General features: G+C 44.1%; 1 long non-coding RNA gene across 1 annotated transcript in view; it reads right to left on the bottom strand.

Annotated features, from left to right (window-relative positions):
- The window catches only part of LOC122549522, a 13,809-nt gene extending 4,350 nt beyond the window's left edge, over positions 1–9,459 (bottom strand). Inside the window, exons 1-2 of the long non-coding RNA XR_006311549.1 lie at positions 9,320–9,459; positions 3,197–3,259 (exon numbers count right to left, since the gene is read on the bottom strand). This is a non-coding gene — a long non-coding RNA (uncharacterized LOC122549522). The remainder of the gene's footprint in view (positions 1–3,196; positions 3,260–9,319) is intronic.
- Between the last annotated feature and the right edge of the window lie 331 nt (positions 9,460–9,790).

The following is a 9,790-nucleotide window of genomic DNA, read 5'->3' as shown; positions in this document are numbered from 1 at the left end:
ACTTTCAAGGAGCTATGAACCTGCACTCCAAGGTCTCTTTGTTCAGCAACACTCCCTAGGACCTTACCATTAAGTGTATAAGTCCTGCTAAGATTTGCTTTCCCAAAATGCAGCACCTCGCATTTATCTGAATTAAACTCCATCTGCCACTTCTCAGCCCATTGACGAAGGGCTGAAGGAAAGCAACTGCTGTCCTCTGGACCAGAAGCCGAGCTGGGAAAGCACTTTATCCTACATCAGCATCCATCCCCCTCTTAGCTGTTGCTGCTTTATTGACTGAGGTATGCTGAGGTATTGACTCGTAACTGCCCTTTGCTATGGATTTAGCAATACTGGAATTTAAATCTGATTGACAAATGGTGGCACGGTGGCTCAGTGGTTAGCACTGCTGCCTCACAGCGCCAGGGACCCAGGTTCGATTCCAGCCTCGGGCGACTGTCTGTGTGGAGTTTGCACATTCTCCCCGTTTCTGTGTGGGTTTCCTCCAACAGTCCAAACTTGTGCAGGTTCGGTGAATTGTTCATGCTAAATTGCCCACGATGTTCATAGATGATTAGGTTACGTGCATTCGTCAGGAGAAATGTAAGGTAGTAGTGGAATGGGTCTGGGTGGGTTACGCTTCAGGGGGTCAGTGTGGACTTGTTGGGTCAAATGGCCTGTTTCCACACTGTAGGGATTCAATGATCAAGAATACAAAGCTCATCTCAGTCATTGATTGTTGAAGAATCCATCTGCTTCTCTAGCACACTTTAGGGAAGGAAATCTGTCATTCTCATCTGGTCTGACCTACATGTGACTCCAGACCCATGGCAATGTGTTTGACTCTTAACTACCCTCTGGAATGGCTGAGCTAGACACTCAGTTCAAGGAGAATGGCCCAGCCCAGCGACATCCAAATCCCACGGGAACAGATGAATCTGATTTTGTTTTTAATCCTTTGGGGGATATCAGTATTGCAGATTTATCGCCCAGACTTCTGCCAATCCAAGATCAGGTTTTCGTTAATCAGGGGAGAGAGGTGAAACAGTGTCAGAATTGTCCTCAGCAGTAATGACCCTCACATTACCAGCTATGGCAACGCATTTCCACTGCACGGAATGTTTCCACCAATTCACAGCCTTGTGTTGTTCAATCATCAGCTGCAATTTTCTGCAATGGAATTATCACGGTGGAAAATCGTTTGCAGATATCATTTGAAAACAGCAATTATGCACATTAGGAATGGGCAGATCTGATTAACATCAACCCCACTCTTCTTTTGACCAATTTCGGATGCATCACATCAACTGGAAGTTTTAAATCAAACTTGCTCAGAGACTGAACTTGGTATTGCTGTTGGATATCCTTTCATGAGTTATCAGAGACTGGGAATCCTGAGGTAAGAAGCTTTTTTAAAACAATTGTATTTGTGGAATGTGGTTGTGATGTAATATCATGGGATGGTGGCTGGGGCAGCATTTAATCTCTGGTTGAACCCAAGGAGGTGGTAGTGAGCTGGTAGTTCATCTCATCATACTGCCATAGAGACTTCCAGTACAGAAAAAGGTTCTCCAGCCCATCACATCCATGCCAGTCAGAAACGACCAACTAATCTCCCCAAAGCCTGTCCACCTTCAAGGCACAACACAGGAGTGTGATGGAATATTCCCCACTTGCCTGGATGGCTGCAGCTCCAACAACACTCAAGAAGCTTGACATCATCCAGGATGAAGCAGCTAATGGATTGGCACAAGCATCCACTTCCTCTGACATCACCGACATGCAGTAACATCAGTGTGTACCATCAACAAGATGAACTGTAGAAATTCACCAAAGATCCTCAGACAGTACCTTGCAAGCCCAGGGCCTTATTAGTCAGAGTATTAAGTACAGGAGTTGCGGCTGTACAGGACATTGGTTAGGCCACTGTTGGAATATTGTGTGCAATTCTGGTCTCCTTCCTATCGGAAAGATGTTGTGAAACTTGAAATGGTTCAGAAAAGATTTACAAGGATGTTGCCAGGGTTGGAGGATGTGAGCTATAGGGAGAGGTTGAGTAGGCTGGGGCTGTTTTCCCTGGAGCGTCGGAGGCTGAGGGGTGACCTAATAGAGGTTTATAAAATCATGAGGGACATGGATAGGATAAATAGACAAAGTCTTTTCCTTGGGGTGGGGGAGTCCAGACCTAGAGGCCACAGGTTTAGGATGAGAGAGGAAAGATATAAAAGAGACCCAAGGGGTAACTTTTTCACACAGGGGGTGGTACATGTATGGAATGAGCTGCTAGAGGATGTGGTGGAGGCTGGTACAATTGCAACATTTAAAAGATAGCTGGGTGGGTATATTAATTGGAAGGGTTTGAAGGGATATGGTCTACGTGCTGGCAGGTGGGACTAGATTGGGTTGGGATATCTGGTCGGCATGGGCGAGTTGGACCCAATGGTCTTTTGCCATGTTATACATCTCTATGCCTCTATGGCTCTATGACAACTTCCATCTAGAAGGACAAGGGCAACTGATACATGGGAACACCACCCTCTGCAGGTTCCCCGCCAAGCTCCTCACCATCCTGACTTGGAAATATATCACCGTTCCTTCAGTGTCGCTGGGTCAAAATCCTGGAACTCCCTCCCTAAGGGCATTGTGGGTCTACTTACTACATGGACTGCAGTGGTTCAAGAAGGCAGCTCACCCCCACCTTCTCAAGGGGCAACTAGGGATGGGCAATAAATACTGGGCCCTGCCAGTGGGGTCCACGTGCTGTGGACAAATAAAAAAAATGCCTGGAGGAATTCACAAGTTCAAACAGTTTACATCTGTTACTACTCACCTATTGGTGTGGTGTCGATTAGCACATGCATTGTAGTTCCTTTGAGCTGTATTATGTTTCATTTTTAACATATTTGGAAAAAACAAGCTATAAAAGCCAATACGTGGGATGATCAAAAGCAGGTGTGTGCTTATGTGCAATGATGGTGTTGGGAAAACAGCCACTTGTAAAACAACAGCAAACGGTTCGGTTTCCACGCAATACGCTCTGGCTATTAAAGTGTTAAATGCACACTTTGCCCCCAGTTAACTGAGGAGCTATTAACATTCCCTCTCTGCATAATTCACCCACTGTTGAAGGATAGCCTAAATCACACATCGTGAGGCACGCTATTTTAACTTAGCAAATGGGCATCAGATTGTTCAATGCGAGCAGAATAATTGTTACCATCGTCCACCTGCCAGGCTTCTCCTTTGAAAACCCTCTGATGTTGTCGGCATGTAGCTCATTCTGCAAATAAAACGTAAAATTTTAGCTCTTTAAAAATATCAGGCCTTCGTTTAATCCAAATAAGGTGAATTTTTGTTGACCTGCTGTGCTAATGTACTGCACATGTCGAATGGAATTCAGCACAGCTTATCAAACATCTTCCTTGCACACAAAAAATTCAAACAGGTCCAGTAACGTGGAGTGCTCAGTGACAGTCCCGCAGCAGTTCGCTGTTGGCAAACTATTCTTATTGAAACCTTTGCTTAACACTCTCAACTGTAATTATGTGGAAAACCAGTTTGCAACATCAGTGTGTTCAAGTTCCCATTTCTGAATTCACTTAACCTATGCAATATGGTTGGTGAGGCAGTGGCAATTAATCTGGATTAGTCACGTAGAACACCTGAGCTAAGGCACTGGAGGTTAAACAACAAACTGCAGGATGCTAGAGATCTATCATAGAGTCATAGAGTCATAGAGACATACAGCATGGAAACAGACCCTTCAGTCCAACTCGTCCATGCTGATTAGATATCCCAACCTAATCTAGTCCCATTTGCCAGCATTTGGCCCATATCCTTCTAAACTCTTCTGATTCATATACCCATCCAGGTGCCTTTTAAATGCTGTAATTGTACCAGCCTCCACCATTTCCTCTGGCAGCTCATTCCATACACGTACCACCCTCTGTGTGAAAAAGTTACCCCTTTGATCCCTTTTAAAGCTTTCCCCTCTCACCTTAAACTAATTGTTCTCAACTCCCCCACCCCAGGGAAAAGACCTCATCTATTTACCCTATCCATGCCCCTCATGATTTTATAAACCTCTATAAGGTCACCCCTCAGTCTCTGATGCTCCAGGGAAAACAGCCCCAGCCAATTCAGCCTCTTCTTTAGCTCAAATCCTCCAACCCTGGCAACATCCTTGTAAATCTTTACTGAACTCTTTCAAGTTTCACAACATCCGTCCAATAGCAGGGAGATCAGAATTGCGTGCAATATTCCAAAAGTGGTCTAACTAATGTCCTGTACAGCCACATATACTCATTATACTCTTATGCTCAATGCACCGACCCATAAAGGAAAGCATACCAAACACCTTATTCACTATCTTATCTACCTGCGACTCTACATACATGGAACTAAGAACCTGCGCTCCAGGGCCTCTTTGTTCAGCAACACTCCCTAGGACCTTACCATTAAGTGTATAAGTCCAGCCATGACTTGCCTTTCCAAAATGCAGCACCTCACATTTATCTGAATTAAACTCCACCTGCCACTTCTCAGCGTTCTGTATCCAAATGGCTAGTTCTCCCTGTATTCCATGTGGTCTAAACTTACTAATCAGTCTCCCATGAGGAACCTTGTCAAATGCCTTACTGAAGTCCATATAGATCACATCTACCACTCTGCCCTCATCAATCCTCTTTGTTACTTCTTCAAAAAACTCAGTCAAGTTTGTGAGACATGATTTCTCATGCACAAAACCATGTTGACTATCCCTAGTCAGTCCTTGCCTTTCGAAATATACGTACACCCTGTCCCTCAGGATTCCCTCCAACAACTTACCCACCACCGACATCTGGCTCACTGGTCTACAGTTCCCTGGCTTTTCCTTATCACCTTTCTTAAATAGTGGCACCACATTAGCCAACCTCCAGTCTTTAGGCACCTCAGTTCTGCAGAAGGATCCCTGGACTCAAAACATTAACTCATTTGTGGATCATGGTGCACAATGCATTGTTTGCTGTTTGCAAAGTTGTTGTTTATGAGGTTTTCCGAGAAAGCGTATCCTCAGAGCAGTGGGATTTTGTTGTATGTTTTCTTAATTTTTCTCTCAGGTTGAGGTGCACTGGTAAGTCCCGGCTTTTGTAGGATAGAATTCATAATAATCACCACCCTCTGAGTGAAGAGGTTCTTCTTTATCTCAGTCCTAAGTGCCTTCTCTTTTATTCCGATACTGTCTCCTGACCTTTGGAGCTAAATACTGTAGATGCTGGAATCTGTACTGAAAACGGCAAATACTGGAGATTACAGTGGGTCAGGCAGCATCCATGCAGAGAGAGAGCCAGCTAACGTTTCAAGTCTAGATGATGCTTCATCATGAATGTTGTCCCCTACAACACTTCACTTCAGCTCTGATGAAGACTCATCTGGACGCGAAACATTAGCTTGCCTTCTGCCCTAGTCCTAGACCCCAGAGCAGAGGAAGTATCCTTCCTACCTCTACTCTGCCTGTCCCTTTAAGACTTTTGGACGTTTCTATGTGATCTCCTCTCATTTGTCTCCAGAGAATAGGGGCCCAGACTCCTCAATCTCACGTCAACCCAGGGGTCAGTCAGTCTGGTGAACCTTTGATGCAATTTCTCTGGCAATATATCCTTCCTTTGGCAAGGCCCTGGAACTGTGCACGATACTGCGGTGTACTCTCAGCAGTGTTCTATACAATTGAAGAAAGACTTCTTTGCTCCCGTATTTAAATCCCTTTGCAATAAAGTCCAATGCAGTATTTACTTTCCGAATTGCTGTGAACAAGGTCATCTAGGTACCTTTTGACATCCATACTTTCAATTCTCTCACTGTTCAAGAAACACTCTGCACCACCTCCATTCTTCCTACCAAAGTGCATAACCTTACATTTCTTCCAGATTACCTTCCATTTTACCCTCGCAGAATCCCCCGAAGCCTGTTTTGCATTCTCCTCACAATGTCACATTTCATCTGTAAACCTGGAAATGTTATATTTTTTCCTGTGTTATGGACCAGACCAACCACCCTAAAAATATATTCAGAAGATCATCTAGACTCTAACTTTTCCTTTTTTAAAGGTAAGTGCCAGGTATTACATTCAAGATTAGAGTGGTGCTGGGAAAGCACAGCAGGTCAGGCAGCATCCAAGGAGCAGGAGAATCGATGTTTCGGGCAAAAACCCTTCATTAGGGCTTCCTGATGAAGGGCTGTTGCCCTGAAACATTGATTCTCCTGCTCCTCGGATGCTGCCTGACCTGCTGTGCTTTTCCAGCACCACACTCTTGACACCTTTGGCAAAGACAAGTTCAGTAAAGTAGGTGATCTCACAGATAATTCTCCAGACCAGGAGGAAAAACATCAAGAGGAAACTCAGAGACAGTGAGCGAGTAGTAGTGGGAGATGTGCCTATGGCTTCCCAATCCCAGCTTCAAGACCCAAGCAACTGCTACTAAAAAGCTAAAACCAAAAATCCTGGTTTTGTGGGAACTTGACCCCACCCATTCAGGCTGCTTCTATTGTTCTAACTTTAAAAAACAACCTAAGGCCTCACAAGGCATTTACTTTATTAGATTCAAATAGACAGTTCTTAACGTCTGTCTTAAAGACTCTCTTAAAAAAAACCCAGGACCAAAATACCTCTTAAAGCCATAATATCATCATAAGAGGGGACTGTGATGTTATGGCATTGTTGGTGGACTGTTAATCCAGAGACCCAGGTAATGTTCTGGGGACCTGGGTTCGAATCCCATCACAATAGCCAATGAAAGTTTAATTCAATGTTTAGAAATCTGGAATTAAGAGTCAAATGCTGACCATGAATCCATTGTGGATTGTTGGGAAAACCCGTCGGGTTCACTCATGTCCTTTAGGGAAGGAAACTGCCATCCTTACCTGGTCTGGTCTACACATGACTCTAGACCCACAAGCAATGGGATTGAAACTTAACTGCCCTTTGGGTAATTAGTGATGGAGAATAAGTGCTGGCCGAGCCAATGATACCCTCATCATGTGAATGAATAAAGACAAAAGAAATTCCTCATCTCTTGCTTGTGAACAACCCAGGGCTTTACAGACCCCCACTGGTTTCAAACTGTGAATGATCCACTTATTAATATCCTCTGTTTCCTTCTATTGTTTATATTTCTCCATCCCTAATTGCCCTGGAACAGATTGGCTTTCTCAGCTATTTCATGCTATGGTATTGGATCACTTGTAGGCCAGATTTCCCTCCTGAAAGAGTATTAGTGAACCAGGTGGATTTTCAATCATAGTGGTTACCTGATATCTAGCTTTAGATTCTTTTAAAAATTGAATTCAAATGTCACCATCTACCATAGCAGGATTTGAGCCCATGTCCCCAGAATATTAGCCTGCGAACATGGATTACTAGACCAGGGAGATTACTATTATAACACACCTTTTCCCTGTTAGCCTACCTGTAAACCAGCCTGATATATTACTTTCAATCACATATAAAGTAATTTTATTGACCAGGAGAAAGTGAGTTTTTTCAAAAGCCTTCTGAAATTCCAAATACATCACATTCATTGATTTCCATCTTATTGACTCTGTTAATAACAGCTTCAGAAAGCACTATCAGGTTTGTCAAACATGATTTCCCATTTATGAATCCATGTTGACTTTGTCCAATTGTACAATTATTTCCTAATATCTAGTAACTAGATCCTTTATAATAGATTCCAGCTTCTTCCTTCCTATTGAGATCATTTGTGGATGTGGTGCCAATCTAGCGAACTGCTTTGTCCCGGATGGAGTTGAGCTTCTTGAGTGTTGTTGCAGCTGCCCCCATCCAGGGCAAGTGGGGAGTATTCCATCACACTCCTGACTTGTGCCTTGTCGATGGTGAGCAGGCTTTGGGGAGGCAGGAGGTGAGTTACTAACTGCAAATTTCTGAACTTCTGACCTGCTCTTGTAGCCACGATATCTGTATGGCTGGCCCAGTCTGTTTCTGGTCAATGGTAACTCTCAGGATGTCGAAAGTGTGGTAGAATTCAGCAATGGTGATGCTATTGAGCATTACAGAATCATAGAGTCCCTACAGTTTGGAAAGAGGCCAATCAGCCCATTGAGTCTGCACTGACCCTCTGAAGACCATCCCACCCAGATCCTATCCCTATAACCCTGCAACTCCTCATCTCAGACCAAAATGGCGGGGCCCATTTATCCCTAGTTATATTGTAAGCCAAAGAGGTCAGGACCTTAAGACATAGAGAGAATGTTTCCCCTTGTAAGGTACTCTGGAATGAGAGGGCATTGTTTTAGGCTGTGTTGGTGGAGGGGAGCAGATTTAAAACAGAGATGAGGAGGAAGTATTTCTCGCAAAGGTTAGTGAGTCTATGGAATTCACTCCCCCAGAGTGCGGTGGATGCTGGCACATTGAGTAAATTTAATGAGGAGATAGATTTTTAATTAGTAGCAGTTAAAGAGTTATGGGGGGGGGGGCGAGCAGAAAAGGGGAATTGAGGCTGAGGTAAGATCAGCCATGATTATAAAGAACAAAGATTTACTGCCTAGGAACAGGCTCTTCGGCCCTCCAAGCCTGAGCCGATCCAAATCCACTGTCTAAACCTATTGCCCAGTTCCTAAGCATCTGTATCCCTCTGCTCCCCATCTACTCATGCGTCTGTCCAGCTGCATCTTAAATGAATCTACCGTGCCTGCCTCTACCACCTCCGCTGGAAACACGTTCCAGGCACCTGTATTAAATGGCGGAGCAGGCTCGAGGGGCTGAATGGCCTTCTGCTGCTCCTAGTTCTGATGTTCCCTTCCCTGAAGGACAGGAGTGTAGCAGATGGGTTCCTCTAACAATCGATGATGGTTCCGTGATCACTGAGGTGAGCTTACAACTCCAGCCCACATTCCTTACAGGGGCAACAGCCTCTCAGCATCATCATATCAATATTTTCTGCAAAGATCCAAAATAGTTGAGAGGAAAAGGCAATGCATTGAAAGTGAGGAGACAGAGACCGACTGAGCTGGGGAAAGGCAGGAGCAGAGAAAACGAGATTCCCAGACTGAAGAAAATAGTGTTAGAGTAGTCATGGAAACTAAGAACTAGGGGAATTAAAATTGCCCGTTGAGGTGAAAGAAAGACTTTAAATTCACAGACATCAGGAGAGATTGAGAGAGGAGGCAGCAAAATCAGCCGTTGATGCAAGACAATACTCTTTGATCAGATAAATCAGGTAGCAGCTGCCAAATTCTTTCTGAGGAAAATTCAAACAAGATGCCTTGCGATGAAACCTTTTGAAGGTAGATTCTCTAACGGCATGCAGCTAGGGGTCCACCCTCCTAACGTGTGCAGCCTTACCTCGGACTGACAACGTCTGCTGAGCAGATGTGAACAAATACCACCGCACCAGTCAATTCGCCAGAGAGTGATTACTCATCGAAGCTCTGCCATTCCCTTATATGCTGAAAAAAATACCCTTTCCTGCTTTTTCAAACTGCTTTTCCAAACACTTATAAAATTGTACTGTGCAGTGTTGAAGTGTGTGGTTGGTGATCCTGTGCTTTGGTTAGCAGGAATATATAAACTCACAGTGAATCACAATGCACCTGCTCCAATGATCCCTGCGTACATTTCAAGGAGCTGAAGAACCACTTAAACTGCTGCGAATGCTGAAGCATTTAATAAGCTTATGAAGAGCACAGCTGTTGGAGAATATAGAGACAAAAATGTGGCTTGAATTCGGATTGCTGTGCACAACTCAGCTCTCTGATAAAAGTGACAAACTAAAGATTTACAAGGCTCTGTTTAGTTTATTTTTTTTTCACACTG

This window comes from Chiloscyllium plagiosum, chromosome 4, assembly GCF_004010195.1.
Source record: "Chiloscyllium plagiosum isolate BGI_BamShark_2017 chromosome 4, ASM401019v2, whole genome shotgun sequence".
NCBI lineage: Eukaryota > Metazoa > Chordata > Chondrichthyes > Orectolobiformes > Hemiscylliidae > Chiloscyllium > Chiloscyllium plagiosum.
Note: the sequence above shows the minus strand (reverse complement) of the source record. Positions and strands in the feature narration are given on the sequence as shown.